The sequence below is a fragment of the Trichechus manatus genome, unplaced genomic scaffold (genome assembly GCF_000243295.1).
Source record: "Trichechus manatus latirostris isolate Lorelei unplaced genomic scaffold, TriManLat1.0 scaffold00025, whole genome shotgun sequence".
In the NCBI taxonomy this organism is placed as follows: domain Eukaryota; kingdom Metazoa; phylum Chordata; class Mammalia; order Sirenia; family Trichechidae; genus Trichechus; species Trichechus manatus.
In genome coordinates, this window is record NW_004443961.1 from 17,229,495 (window position 1) to 17,243,291 (window position 13,797).

Below are 13,797 nucleotides of genomic sequence, written 5' to 3' on the forward strand. Positions count from 1 at the left end.
ATTAAAAAAAAAAAAAAAAAAAAAGAATTATGCCGTGTCAATTGATGTAGATGTCCCCTGAGTCTATGGTCTTTTTCCTTTGAGCCTGGAAACTTCATCCTGTGAGGTTTAGTTATGTCTAAGAGGTTTCCCTGACTGTGCCACTTGTGTGCTCTGCTGCCTATATTAATATATAAGGAGCACCTACTGTCATGTATTTAGAAATTTCCACCACCGAACCTGTATCTGCTGGTGGGTGTGTTCCTTTACCCCCTCCTTTACCTCTTGGTATGTCTGTCTATCTACATATCAATTCATAGATTATTGTTTGTTGATTCTATTATTGTGGGATTATCTGTGCTATAGTAGTTACCATAGTTGTCCTTTATTTCTGCATTCGTTTGTGTCCTCTCTTGCCTTGGTCGTGTTGTGCTGACTTCTCCCATATTGTGTATTGCCTTTCTCTTCACCAATATTAACTCATGCCTACTATCTCTTTGGTTATTTTCCTTCCCTCCCCTCCCATCCCTGGTAACCATCAAAGAGTCTAGGTTTTTTTTTTTCCTGTGTATAAACCTTTTGTTGTTACGTTATAAAAGCCGTCCATGCAACATTTGACTTATTTCACTCAGCATAATGCCATCCAGATTCATCTATGTTATGAGATGTTTTGTCATTCTTTATTTCTGCGTAGTATTCCATCGTGTGTATGTACCATAGTTTGTTAATCCATTCATCTGTTGATGGGCAGTTAGGTTGCTTCCACCTTTTTGCTATTGGGAATAATGCTACAGTGAACATGGGTGTGCGTATGTCTGTTGGTGTCATGGCTCTTATTTCTTTAGGATATATACTTAGGAGTGGGATTGCTGGATCTATGGTATTTCTATTTCTAGCTTTTTGAGGAAACACCATACCATTTTCCATAGTGGTTGTACCATTTTACATGCCCACCAGCAGTGTATAAGAGTTCCAATCTCTCCACCTCCTTGCCAACATTTGTGATTTTCTGTTTTTTAATTAGTGCCAGTAATGTCAGGGTGAGATGGTATCTCATTGTAGTTTTGATTTGCATCTCTCTAATTGCAAATGATTGCGAGCATTTCTTCACATGTTTGTTAGAAGCCTGAATGTCTTTGGTGAAGTGTCTGTTCTATCCTTTGCCCATTTTTTAATTAGATTGTCTTTTTTTTGTTGTTGTTGCGGTGTTGAAGTTTTCTATAAATTTTAGAGATTAGACCCTTGCTGGATATGTCATAGCCAAGAGTTTTTTCCCAATCTGTAGGTTATCTTTTTACTCTTTCGGAGAAGTCTTTTCTTGAACATAAGTGTTTAATTTGTAGGAGGTCCCATTTATCTAGTTCATCTTCTGTGTGTGCATTTTTAGTTATGCTTGGTATCTATTTATGCCATATATTAGGGCCCCTAGTATTGTCCCTAATTTTTCCTACATGATCTTTATAGTTTTATGTTTTATATTTAGGTCTTTGATCCATTTTGAGTTAGTTTTTTTTGTATGGTGTGAGATATGGATCTTGTTTCATTTTATACAGAAAAATAGGCAGTTTTGCTAACACCATTTGCTGAAGAGACTGTCTCTTCCCCATTCAATAACCTTTAGTCCTTTGTTGAAGATCAGCTGTCCATAGGTAAATGGATTTACGTCTGGGTTCTTGGTTCTGTTCCATTGGTCTGTGTGTCTGTTGTTGTACTGGTACCTGGCTGTTTTGACTACTGTGACTGTGTAGTACGTTTGGAGATCAGTTAACGTGAGGCCTCCTACTTTGTTCTTCTTTTTAAATAAAGCTTTACTTATTTGGGGCCTCTTTTCCTTCCATATAAAGTTAGTGATTAGTTTTTCCATCTTGGTGAGTAATGCTGTTGGAATTTGGATTGGGATTGCATTATGTCTGTTTATCACTTTGGGTAGTATTGACATTTTCACAATGCTAAGTCTTCCTACTTAAGAGCATGGTATGTTTTTCCATTTACGTAGGTCTCTTTTGGTTTCTTGCAGGGGTGTTTTGTAGTTTTCTTTGTATAAGTCTTTTATGTCCCTGGTTAGATTTATTCCTAAGTATTTTATCTTTTTTGGGGCTATTGTAAATGCTATTGTTTTGCTAATTTCCTTTTCGCGGTTTTCTTTGTTGATGTAGAGGGATCCAACTGATTTTTGTATGATAGTCTTGTATCCTGCCACTTTGCTGAATGCTTCTATTAGTTCCAATAGCTTTCTTGAGGAGTCCTTAGGATTTTCTATGTATAGGATTGTATCATCTGTGAATAGGGATAGTTTTACTTCTTTCTTACCAATGTGGATGGCTTTATTTCCTTTTCTTGCCTTATTGCTCTTGTTAGGACTTCCAATACAGTGTTGAATAAGAGTGGTGATGAAGGGCATCCTTGTCTGGTTCTCATTCTCAGGGGGAATGCTTTCAGATTCCCTCTGTTGAGGATAATGTTGTCGGTTGGTTTTGTATAAATTCCATTTATTATGTTGAGGATTTCCCTTCTATTCCTATTTTGCTGAGAGTTTTTTCAATTAGAAATGGGTGTTTGACTTTGTCAAATACCTTTTCTGTATCGATTGATATAATCATGTGATTCTTTTCCTTTGTTTTATTTATGTGGTGGATTATGTTGATTGATTTTCTAATGTTGAACCAACCTTGCATGCCTGGTATGAATCCCACTTGGCCGTTATGTATTATTTTTTTGATATGCTGTTATATTCTATTGGCTAGGATTTTTTTGAGAATTTTTCCATCTGTATTCATGAGGGACATTGCTCTGTGGTTTCCTTTTTTAGTGTTGTCCTTGCCTGGCTTTGTATTAGGGTTATTCTGGCTTCATAGAATGAATTTGGGAGTATTCCTTCCTTTTATTTGTTCTGGAATAGTTTGAGTAGAATTGGTATCAGCTCTTCTCTGAATGTTTGTAGAGTTCTCCAGTGAAGCTATCTGGACTAGGAGTTTTTTTTTTTTTTTTTTCCTGATGCCTTCAATTTCTTCTTCTTTTATGGGTCTGTTCAAATTTTCTACCTAAGTTTGTGTTAGTTTAGGTAGGTGGTATATTTCTAGAAATTTTTCCCTTTCCTCTAGTTTTTCAAATTTGTTGGAGTACAGTTTTCCATAGTATTCTTGTTATGATCCTTTTTATTTCAGTTGGTTCTGTTGTAATGTCACCCATCTCATTTCTTATTCAGGTTATTTACATCTTTTCCTGTTTTTCTTTTGTCAGTTTGTGCAGTGATTTTCCTATTTTATCAATCCTTTCAAAAAACAAGCTTTTAGTCTTTTGATTCTTTCTATTGCTTTACTGTTCTCTGTTTCATTTATTTCTGCTCTAATTTTTATTATTTTGTTTCTTCTGGCAACTGTGGCTTTCTTTTGCTGCTCTCTTTCTAATTGTTTGAGTTGTAGGGTTAATGTTTTGATTTTTGTCCTTTCTTCTTTTTTGATGCATGCATTTATTGCTATAAATTGATCTCTGAGCACTGCTTTTTCTGTGTCCCAAAGGTTTTGGTATGTTGTGTTTTCATTCTTGTTTGATTCTAGGAATTTTTTAATTTCATCTTTGATTTCTTCTATTACCCAGTACTTTTTAAGCAGGGTGTTGTTTAGTTTCCAGTTATTAGATTTTTTTCCTTGCTCTTATGGTTATTGATTTCTACTTTTATAGCATTGTGATCAGAGAGGATGCCTTGTATTATTTAGATGTTTTTGAATTTGTGGAGGCTTGCTTTGTGGCTTAAAATGTGGTCTGTTCTGGAGAATGATCCATGAGCATTGGAGAAGAGTGTGTACTTTGCCGCTGTTTGGTGATGTGTTCCCTTTAATTTTAAGGAAAAATAATGGACTATTTTTTGAAGATAGCTATTTAAATTACAAACTAAATAGGTCTCAATCTTTAAGTAATGTTGAATCTCTATGAAACATCATATCTGGTACATAGTTACTCAACCAGTGAATGATAGGTGTATGGAATACAGTGACAGGAATATACTGGAGGCAAAACAGTCTGGTTTCTTTTGATCTTTAGCATATCACCTGTTCCTTAAGTGAAATTTGTAAATCTAGATCAAATGTAGCCTCTTCTTGTACCATCTTAGCTGCCATGCAGAATTCATTGTTTCCTGTTCTTTTCATTTTGTGATCTTAGGGCTTTTTTGGTATTATAGTTAGTTTTCTGTAGGTCTGTGTCTTCTAAACCAAACACCAAACAGCTGCCGTGGAGTTGATTCTGACTCATAGTGACCCCATGTGTTACAGAGTAGAACTGTACTTCATAGGGTTTTTAAGGCTGTGTCTTTTTGGAAGCAGATCACAGGACTTTCTTCCAAGGTGCCTCTGGGTGGGTTTAAACCATTAATCTTTTGGTTAGTTGTCCAGTGCTTAATCGTTTGTACCACCCAGGACTTTATATTTTCTACTAGTCATAAAATCTGTCTCACAGACTTATTGGGAAGAGTGTGTGAGATCATGTGTTTGAAAATTCCTAGCCCAGTAGACTGACCTAAAGTACACTCCGTATATATTAGTTGAATGCAGTGGTAAGGTGGTAAATTTTGAACAGCCACCTTTCAAGGAAAAAAAAGTCCTGATTTGTTGTGGTTGCCAATTTCCGTAGTGTAAATATTCCCCTGACTTCAAGCTACTGACATGACGTAACTGAATGTGGAGTTGGGAAGAAATGTGTCAGAGCACTACATTACATAGTATTTCCGTCATACCTATATACTAGATGTAAATAACATCAAGAGCATAGGTAATAGGAAAATGTAAAATAATTAGGAATTGCTGCCTTTTGAATACTTATTACTTTTGCTTTTAATGTAATTTACTTAATTGCAAGTTTATATAATTTAATTTTTAATAATGTCTGTTTAACAACTGGCTCACAAAATTTTTGAAAATTTACATGTTGGTCTTCTGAATTGGTAGCGGCTGGCTCCAGCACACCATTGAATCATGAGTGTCTGAGGACAGGAACCTGCCCTGGCCAGAATCTTTGTGTTCTTAGTACCTGTCATACAGCCTGGAACTCAAAAGATGTTTGGTAAATTGGTTAATTGATGAATTCACAAATGCACAACAGCAAATGTGAAGTCACGTCACTGCTGCATATGATATTAAATCAAAGATGTTAACCTGTCCTTGAATTATCAAAAGACCTAGAGTATATCACATAGCCTCTCCTGGCCTCAGTTTCCTCATCTGTGAGGCAAGGAGCTTGGATGGATTTGATTGACCTAGGGCTTCCTCTAGCTCTCACATTCCACATGTCCTGATGACCAGAAGCAAATTCTTTGATTATGTCAACTGTTTTCTTAGCTGTATGCTTACATTGTGATGACAACATTATAACTACTTCATTTGGGACTCAGGTCTTAAGTGAATAGGAGATTCAGAACTGATTTCCTTTATCTTGAGAAGATATGAAGACTGCTTAATTTTCTTTTCTTTTTCACTCTTGTATCATTAGAACATTTGTCTAGATGCTGGAACTGAGCATTGTCTTATGCTCTTAAATATCTGGATGTAATAAGAAAATGACTTTTTCTTAAAGTGGTAAAAAGAAAGAAAGAAAAAAAAGGAGAAATTCCTCATTTTCAAATGTTTAATTAAAGTTTGAATGCTAACTTTTTGGAGCTGTGTGCCTAAGATTGATGATGTCAGGCATTTCCTTTAAAGCAGAATTTAGAATAAGCACGAAAGATAAAATCTTTAATTTAGTATAAGCTAGGTTTCTCAAACTCAGGTGACCATAGAACCCCATTTCCCTACAAAATGCAGTAACTACTCATGGGTGTTTCATGGAATACTGTTTTAGAGGCTTCTTTCTCTGATAATTAGCCGTAAAGTAGAACTGAAACGTTGTTAGTTGCCATCACGTCAGCTGTGACTCATGGCAACATTATGTCTAACAGAAGGAAATGTTACCCGGTCCTGCACCATCTTCAGGATTGTTGGCGTGTTTTGAGTCCATTGTTGCAGCTGTTGTGTTGTGCCTTCCAACCTAGGTGACTCATCTTCCAGTGCTGTATAGGACAATGTTCTGTAGTGATCTGTAGGGTTTTCACTGACTAATTTTTGGAAACAGATCACCAGGCCTTTCTTCCTAGTCTGCCTTTGTCTGGAAGCTCCGCTGAAACCTGTCCACCATGGGTGAACCTGCTGGTATGTGAAATACCAGGGGCATAGCTTCCACCATCATAACAGCATGCAAGCCACCATAGTACAAAAAACTGGCAGATGGCTGGTGGGGAACAGAAAGAAGTGGCTTGAAGTATTTGTTTATGCATGTTGAGTATTTTGTATATTTGAATAGTTTCATGTTTTCTATTCTTAATTTAGAATTTTGCTTGTCCAGATATTGTGCTAGAGATCCATAAAAACTGTTGTATAGTAAAAAGCACAACCAGGTGGTATATTAATCTCAGAGTAAATGTACAAAGACCAAGCAACATTTTCCTCATCAGATTTCCTGAAGATATTCAATGTAAGGTGCTACCTCAGTCACCTTGTTTGTAAAATGAGGCAAGTGGATTAGATAAACCCCAGAGTTGATGATGTAGACCTTCATGTTTTTGCTGCCCCAGATCTGTGATTTATACCTTTAGCCCATGAAATCGCTGCATAGGGATCACTAGTGATGGGGAGGATTACGATACTGAAGCCTTAAACACATTCACAGAGGTGAAGAGTGTTGACACACTTGACCATACTTAGGTCCAAGAGAATTTAAAAAAAAATTTTCCCCGGGGAGAATAGACTTGATTTATATGGTACTTCTTCCATTAAATTCAGTGAAGCCTGCAAAACTTGCTAATGAAGGAGAATTGTGAAGTATGCTGGCTCGATTTACTTGCTCTTTCCATAGTAATTTGGCCTCAGACCATCTTACACAGAATCAAGTAATCAGATTTCAAAGAAATTAGCCCCTCATTCTTTAGCTTAAAATTCAATGCAGCATGTTTTGCTCTTATCAGAAAGATTAAAAAGATATGGTAAAACTGGATCGATAACTGTATTTCATTGTAAGACATTTAGGATATGCTAGACATGAGATTTTAACACATCTATAGATGTGTTCATATAGCTTTTCAGTTTTTCTGAGACAAGTTACTACTATGTCAACCTTTAGAAAATAGATCTAGAAGAAATTTTTAACTGGTGGGTGAAATGGTTAAATAGGGCTTCGCTGTTTGACATTTTGAGATTTTCATGTTGCCCCCTGCAAACCAAGGAGCCCTGGTAGCATAGTGATTATGTACTTGACTGCTAACTGAAAGGTTGGTGGTTTGAACCCACCAGTTGCTCTGTGGGAGAAAGATGTGCTGTCCACTTCGGTAAAGATTACAGCCTTGGAAACCCTATGGGGCAGTTCTACCCTGTCCTGTAGGGTCGCTATTAGTTGAAATCAACTCAGTGGTAATCGGTTTGGTTTTATGGGCCCTCCAATCCATTCTGTATGTTGCAGCCAGAATGATCAATATTAAAACCCTGCTTAAACCCCTTTTAGGGTCTCCTGATGCTCTCAGCAAAAGATACAAACTCGTTAGCCAGGTTTGGGAAGCCCTGCATGATCCAGCTGGTTTGCTATTCTAACCAAAAAAACCCAGTTGTAATTGAGTCATCTCTGACTCGTGGCAACCCCATGTGTGTCAGAGGAGAACTGTACTCCATAGAGTTTTCAATGGCTGATTTTTTGAAGGTAGATTACTAGGCCTTTATTCTGAGGTGCCTCTGGGTTAACCTGAATCTCCAACCTTTCAGTTAGCAACCAATTGTGTTAACTGTCGGACCGTCCAGGAACTTCATCTGCCACTCTAATCTTGAATAAATGAGAACAGACTTGGTTATTCCATGGTGTCTATGACCCTAAATCTCAGGAACTTAACACAACATAGACTACTCATGAGCCAAGAACAACTAAAGTTAGCAGCAGGGATTTGCTTGTTGTAGTTCACACAGGGACTGTATATCTCCACCTTGAATGTTGCTGGATGCTGTACAAGAGGGAAAAAGAATCGTCTTAGTTATCTAGTGCTGCTGTAACAGAAATTCCAGAAATTTATTCTCTTACAGTTTAGGAGGCTAGAAGTCCGAATTCAGGGTGCCAGTTCCAGGGGAAGGCTTTCTCTCTCCGTCGGCTCTAGGGAAAGATTCTTGTCATCAATCTTCCCCTGGTCTAGGAGCTTCTCAGCAGAGGAACCTCAGGGCCAAAGGACGCACTTTGCGCCTGCTCTTCTTTCTTGGCAGTAATGAAGTTGCTCTTCTCTCTGATTGCTTCTCTCTTTTATATCTCAAAAGAGATTGACTCAAGATATAACCTAATCCTGTAGATTGTATCCTGCCTCATTAGCATAACTGCCTGGATCCTGCCTCATTAACATCATAGAGGTAGGATTTACAACACATTGGATAATAACATCAGATCACAAAATGGAGGACAACCACACAATACTGGGAATCATGGCCTAGCCAAGTTGACACACATTTTGGGGGGACACAGTTCAATCCATAATATGAGTTCTGGAGGGTCCCATCTACAAATTAGGTACTCTGACCTAGAAGTGACATTTTCTGCTCACAATTCATTAGCTATAACTTGTCACAAGGCCTGATCCAACCAAAAGGGGGTCAGGAAAATAATCCTGCTGTGTCCGTAAGGAGAGGGAACCAGATATTGGGGGACAGCACTAATGATTACTGAAGTCTTAACATCTCTTGCTATTTGCTCTCCTACAGATCTGTACCCCAGCTCTATTTACATGTCAGAATGGCACCATTCATTTAATCATCCATGTCCTACATCATTTCACTAGATCTGTTCACTGATAAACTTCACTCATTCATTCCTCTCTTCTTCTTCCTTCTTTCCAGCTTAGCATGCATGCTTAGAATTCTTCCTCCTCTTCCCTTCATCTTCTTCTCTCTGCCCTCTTCATTTACAACTCAGTGTTTTCATCACCTCATTCAGGAGACTTCTCTGTCTGCACCCTATCTGTACCCTGTAGTGCTGGATTATCAGTCCTTTTTCTGGTCTCTCTATAACACCTTATTTCTACCATAAATCTTAACCTACTGCATTGTAAATGCTTATTTACTCATCTTTGTCTCACATCAGACTCTAAGCTCCTTGTCTTATTCACTGTTGTACTCCCAGTACCTTGCATTAACAAGCGTTTAATTACTTTTTTTTTTTTTTGAGTGAATGAGTTCCAGAAATTCTTTATTGTGAAGAAGATAGCACCATTATGAATATGAGAAATTCATTTTACTCTGGTTTTCAGACTATTGCTTTAGAATGTGTATATATATAAAACCATACAACCATTGTGTGTATATGTATGTGTGTGTGTGTGTATATATATATATAATATATATATACACACACATACACACACACACACACCCATAGGTCTGTTGGTTTTATTTTGGGGATGGGAAGAATTCAGAGAATGAATTTGGGACTTCCAAGGGCTGAGCATATATCCAGTCAGTGAGTCTAGTGGTTAGGTATAGCGACTGTATGTAAGATTGAGTTTTAAGTCAAAGAAGAACATTCTAACTTCATGGACCATATGGATTTAAAACAAATGTCACCAAGCAGTTCTGCTTATTCTGAGAATCTAGCCTTGCAGATATAGGTACTCGAAACAAACACATCAATTTCCTTTTAAATACATGATTTTCTTTTTCTGAACATTTAAAAATAGAATATAAGACAGATATAATATGAGCATTTCTTGCTCTTAACTTCACAGTCCTTGAAAACACCTTTCAACCCAAGCATCAATGATATGAAAATTAAAACTCAAACAATATTTTTTGTAAGATAATTCTCCCTCTCATTCTACAGCTGATACTGTGTGTGGTTGAATTACCCAAGGAGGCAGTTCAGAACACCAATCACTGTACTCTGGCCTAGTCTTCAAATTCAGCCCCACGATTTGCCAGATTTCCAGATGAAGCTCAAGCAGCTCTGAGAATTAACACAATTGTGAAGGCAGATTCTTAAAATATAAGCATTAGCTCTGAGACCCAGGTAGTACAAAAAGTGCCAGAAAACAAGGGGGATAATAGCATATAAGCAAAAAGAAAGTTTACTGACTGTGTGTGTAGGAATGTGTGTGTGTGTGTATTTGCCTGTCCCACTCCCTAGAAAATACTTGAAATGCATACATACATACATATATACATCTAACTATATATTACATATTTTCAAATCTAAAATGATTATTTTAGAATATTGAACATCAGAAAAAATCATTTTGTAGAAAAGGAACAGATCCAAATAAAGGATTAAATAACACATTTTCTAATTATGAAAAAATACCTTAAGGAGATTGTGAGGACCTGTCTTCGTTTCCCTCAGAGCCCAAGCTGAGAGAGGTTAATAGGGAACTACAGTGGATAAGTACTGAGCCCAAAATTCCACATCTGCTGAAGGATAGGTGTCAATTCCATGGGACATTGGGGAAGAGGAAACTCCTGGATGTCTTCAGTGCTGCTGTCTGCTTTCTCAACCCAGGAAATTGATGCAGCCCCGACAGAGTGGGTGGAGAGCTAGCTCAGCCAAATAGGACTCCCAGGCCTACGGTTATTCCATTTGGTCAGTGTAATCCTAGACCTAAAGGAATTCTTTGTATAATTATCAAATCCAAACACCACTGTGCAGTACACCTACTTTCAATTTTACGTAAGTCATGCATATAATACACAATTAATTTTGCTCATGAATTTTATGTCATCGTTGTATCTTGATACATAGTTATTTTTGTGTATCACTTTGTTTAGGTTATTTTATAATCTCATTACGTAGTCAGTTTCTTGAAGACATGGACCGTATATGGAGTGAAAACTGTAAAACTCTTTATAAAACTGTATGAGGTATCAAATGAATGGTAAACACATGCATAAGAATAAGAATGAGAAAAAAATAGTCATGAAATGACACGAGAGTGCTGACAAATTCTCAAGAGCTTAGAACTCATGTTTGATTTTGGGACAAAACAGATTAAGTCAGAAAAGATCTTTCTTAGCTGTGAAATTAAGTTTTAATATTTATGGAAAATAATAGCTAAACTTTTGTTGGAATTATTGTCATACTATAGCTCTCATCTCAGTCCAATTTTATGTAAGGATTTAACAGAAAAATGTTTAACAGCTTAAAAAATCTCTTACTGAGCCAGGGAGTGGGGCAGGCAGATAACTCTTACATGTGGTGGCCAGTAATGGTACATTTACCCCTGGACAGGGTGTAGAGGAGGTCACTGTCATTAATGCCCATGAGAGAAGGATGGAAGATGACAAGCAACTGCCCCAAGCATTGGGGCTCATGTTCTCACAATTAGAGAAGGCAGGTCTAGACGGGGCCACTGACTCTGGACATTTGTCTTCTACGTCTTTTGACTCTTTTAGTAGATGGTTCTTGAGCCTTCCAGAGTCCAGGACCCAGCAAAAGCTGTCAAATAGGAAATGTCATAGGACAGGGCATCTAAAATTCAGTGCTTTAGAGCTAAAAAGGAGTGGTAAGGATCACCTGGCCTAACACCTTCATTTTACAGATAGGAAACCTGAGGCTCAAAGGGGTTCTGTGACTTACCCAAGCTCACACAAGTGAGTAACAGAAAAGCCAGACCCTTGACTTCCAGCCCAGAGGCTTTTTCATGACACAGTACAACACATGAGTCATCTGGGAAAAGGAACTTAGAGTTATGAGGGCCGTGGCAGCAACTGCAGAGAGATTTAGGTATGTAGCTATGGCAGAGTACCCCTCTTAGAGAAAGGGGCAGTTCTGGAGAAAACATTCCTAGCTTTAGCCTCAGATATTCGGAATGCCCATTGGGTATTTCAGCAGTCAGGGTAAGAAACTTCCTTTCTGGAGAAAGAAACAGATTTGCCTTGGCAAGGGTCCAGGCATTGCAGGTGCTCTCTGGGTGGCCACATTCACAACGGATTGCTTTGGCTTGTCAGAAAGAACCCCACCTTGGAAGACTCTCCCTAAGAGGTTTGACCCCAAGGCTCGGTGACTGGCTAGAAGTGTGGCTCTGGCAAGGCTGGTGTCTTCTAACAGATGGCTCCCATCTGACCACCAAGTCAGAACCGTTTTTGTGAAAAGGCTGCTGCTTTCCAGGGTTTCTGGCATGTGAGTTCCAAACAGGATCAAGAACATCTGGAGAACTTGGAACCAGAAACACGCTTAGGTCATGGCCTCTAGGCAAGAGATCAGCAAACTGAGTCACCGAAATCTTTCTTTTATGAAGCATTAGCCATAGGTCTGGAAGCAGCATTTAGGCGAGTCTGTGTCAGTGGAGCTGCTTCCCTCCACCCATTTCCCTGGGTTGGACTTGTACTGGAGCCCACGTCTCAGATGTGAAAGTTGCTTTCTAACTAAGGAATTTAAAAGCATGAGGAAAGAGAATAGTCATAGAATCATGGGTGATACTGAGACAGGTAGCAGAAGACGCAGCCCTTACACATGGGTATTTGGAGGGGAGCTGTGGGTATAGGCTTCTCCGAAGAAATGGAGAAAACTCTGGAATATGTTGATCCTCTGCATCATCTTTCACAGTTTGAATAAGTATCACAGAGTGGGGGCTTTGTGTTTCTTGCTCCTCCTAGTATTTTCTGTCCCTGGAGAGAAAGGAAAGAAGAATAACAGGAAACTTAACAGTATATATGATATAAGTTTTACTCAGAAATTGCATTTATAGGAAAGTAATTTTATAGTTAGGATTTGGAATCCAAGACGATGTTGTTGTTGTTTGTTGCCATTGAGTCATCTCCAGCCTTACGTATAATAGAACAAAACATTACCCAATCCTGTGCCATCTTTATGCTCATTGGAATCCAAGATAATTCTCTTTATTTTGACCCCATCCCCCCACCATTTACTCACACAGCAGTTACCATGTTAGCACATATTACTGTGTAATTTTTCAATCGCTTGCCTCTTCTACTCTTAGATTTTAAGTGCCTGAAGGGCTTTATTCTATGCTTTATTGATCCTATACCATGAGCACCTAGCACTACACTTTTCTTGTTTTTATTGTACTTCAGGTGAAGGTTTACAAAACAAATCGTTTCTCATTAAACAGTAGTGCACATATTGTTTTATGACATTGGTTAACAACCCCACGACTTGTCAACCCTCTCCCTTCTAGACCTTTATTTTTTTTTTTTCCTGTGGAAATATACATAGCCAAAGATACACCATTTCAAAAATTTCTGCCTTCACGGTTCAGTGACATCGACAACGCTCTTCTGATTGTGCTGCTGTTCTCACTTTAGATGAAGACTTACAGATCAAAATAGCACTATACTTTCTGAAGGACCAAAAATAATATGTCAGAGTAATAATTGCCAGTGGTGATCATGATTATAACAATAATTATACACGTGCAGCATTTTATATGTAGCTTGCAGAGTGCCTTCACGTATACTGTACCACTTCAAACTTGGAGTAAGCCTGTGAGGTACAGGACGGGCATTTCCTTGAGGAGAATGAACCTCAGACTGAGGTACCTAACCAAGGCCACTCAACTAAGAATAGTGGAAGTTAGACTCCAGCCCAGGTTCTGATTCCAAATTGTTGTTAAGTGCCGTCAAATTGATTCCGATTCATAGTGACCCTGTGTACCACAGAATAAAACACTGCCTGGTCCTGCGCCATGCTCACAATCATTGTTATGTGTGAGCCCATTGTTGCAGCCACTGTGTCAGTCCATCTCGTTGAGGGTCTTCCTCTTTTTCGCTGACCCTGTACTTTACCAAAAATAATGTCCTTCTCCAGGGACTGATCGAAAGT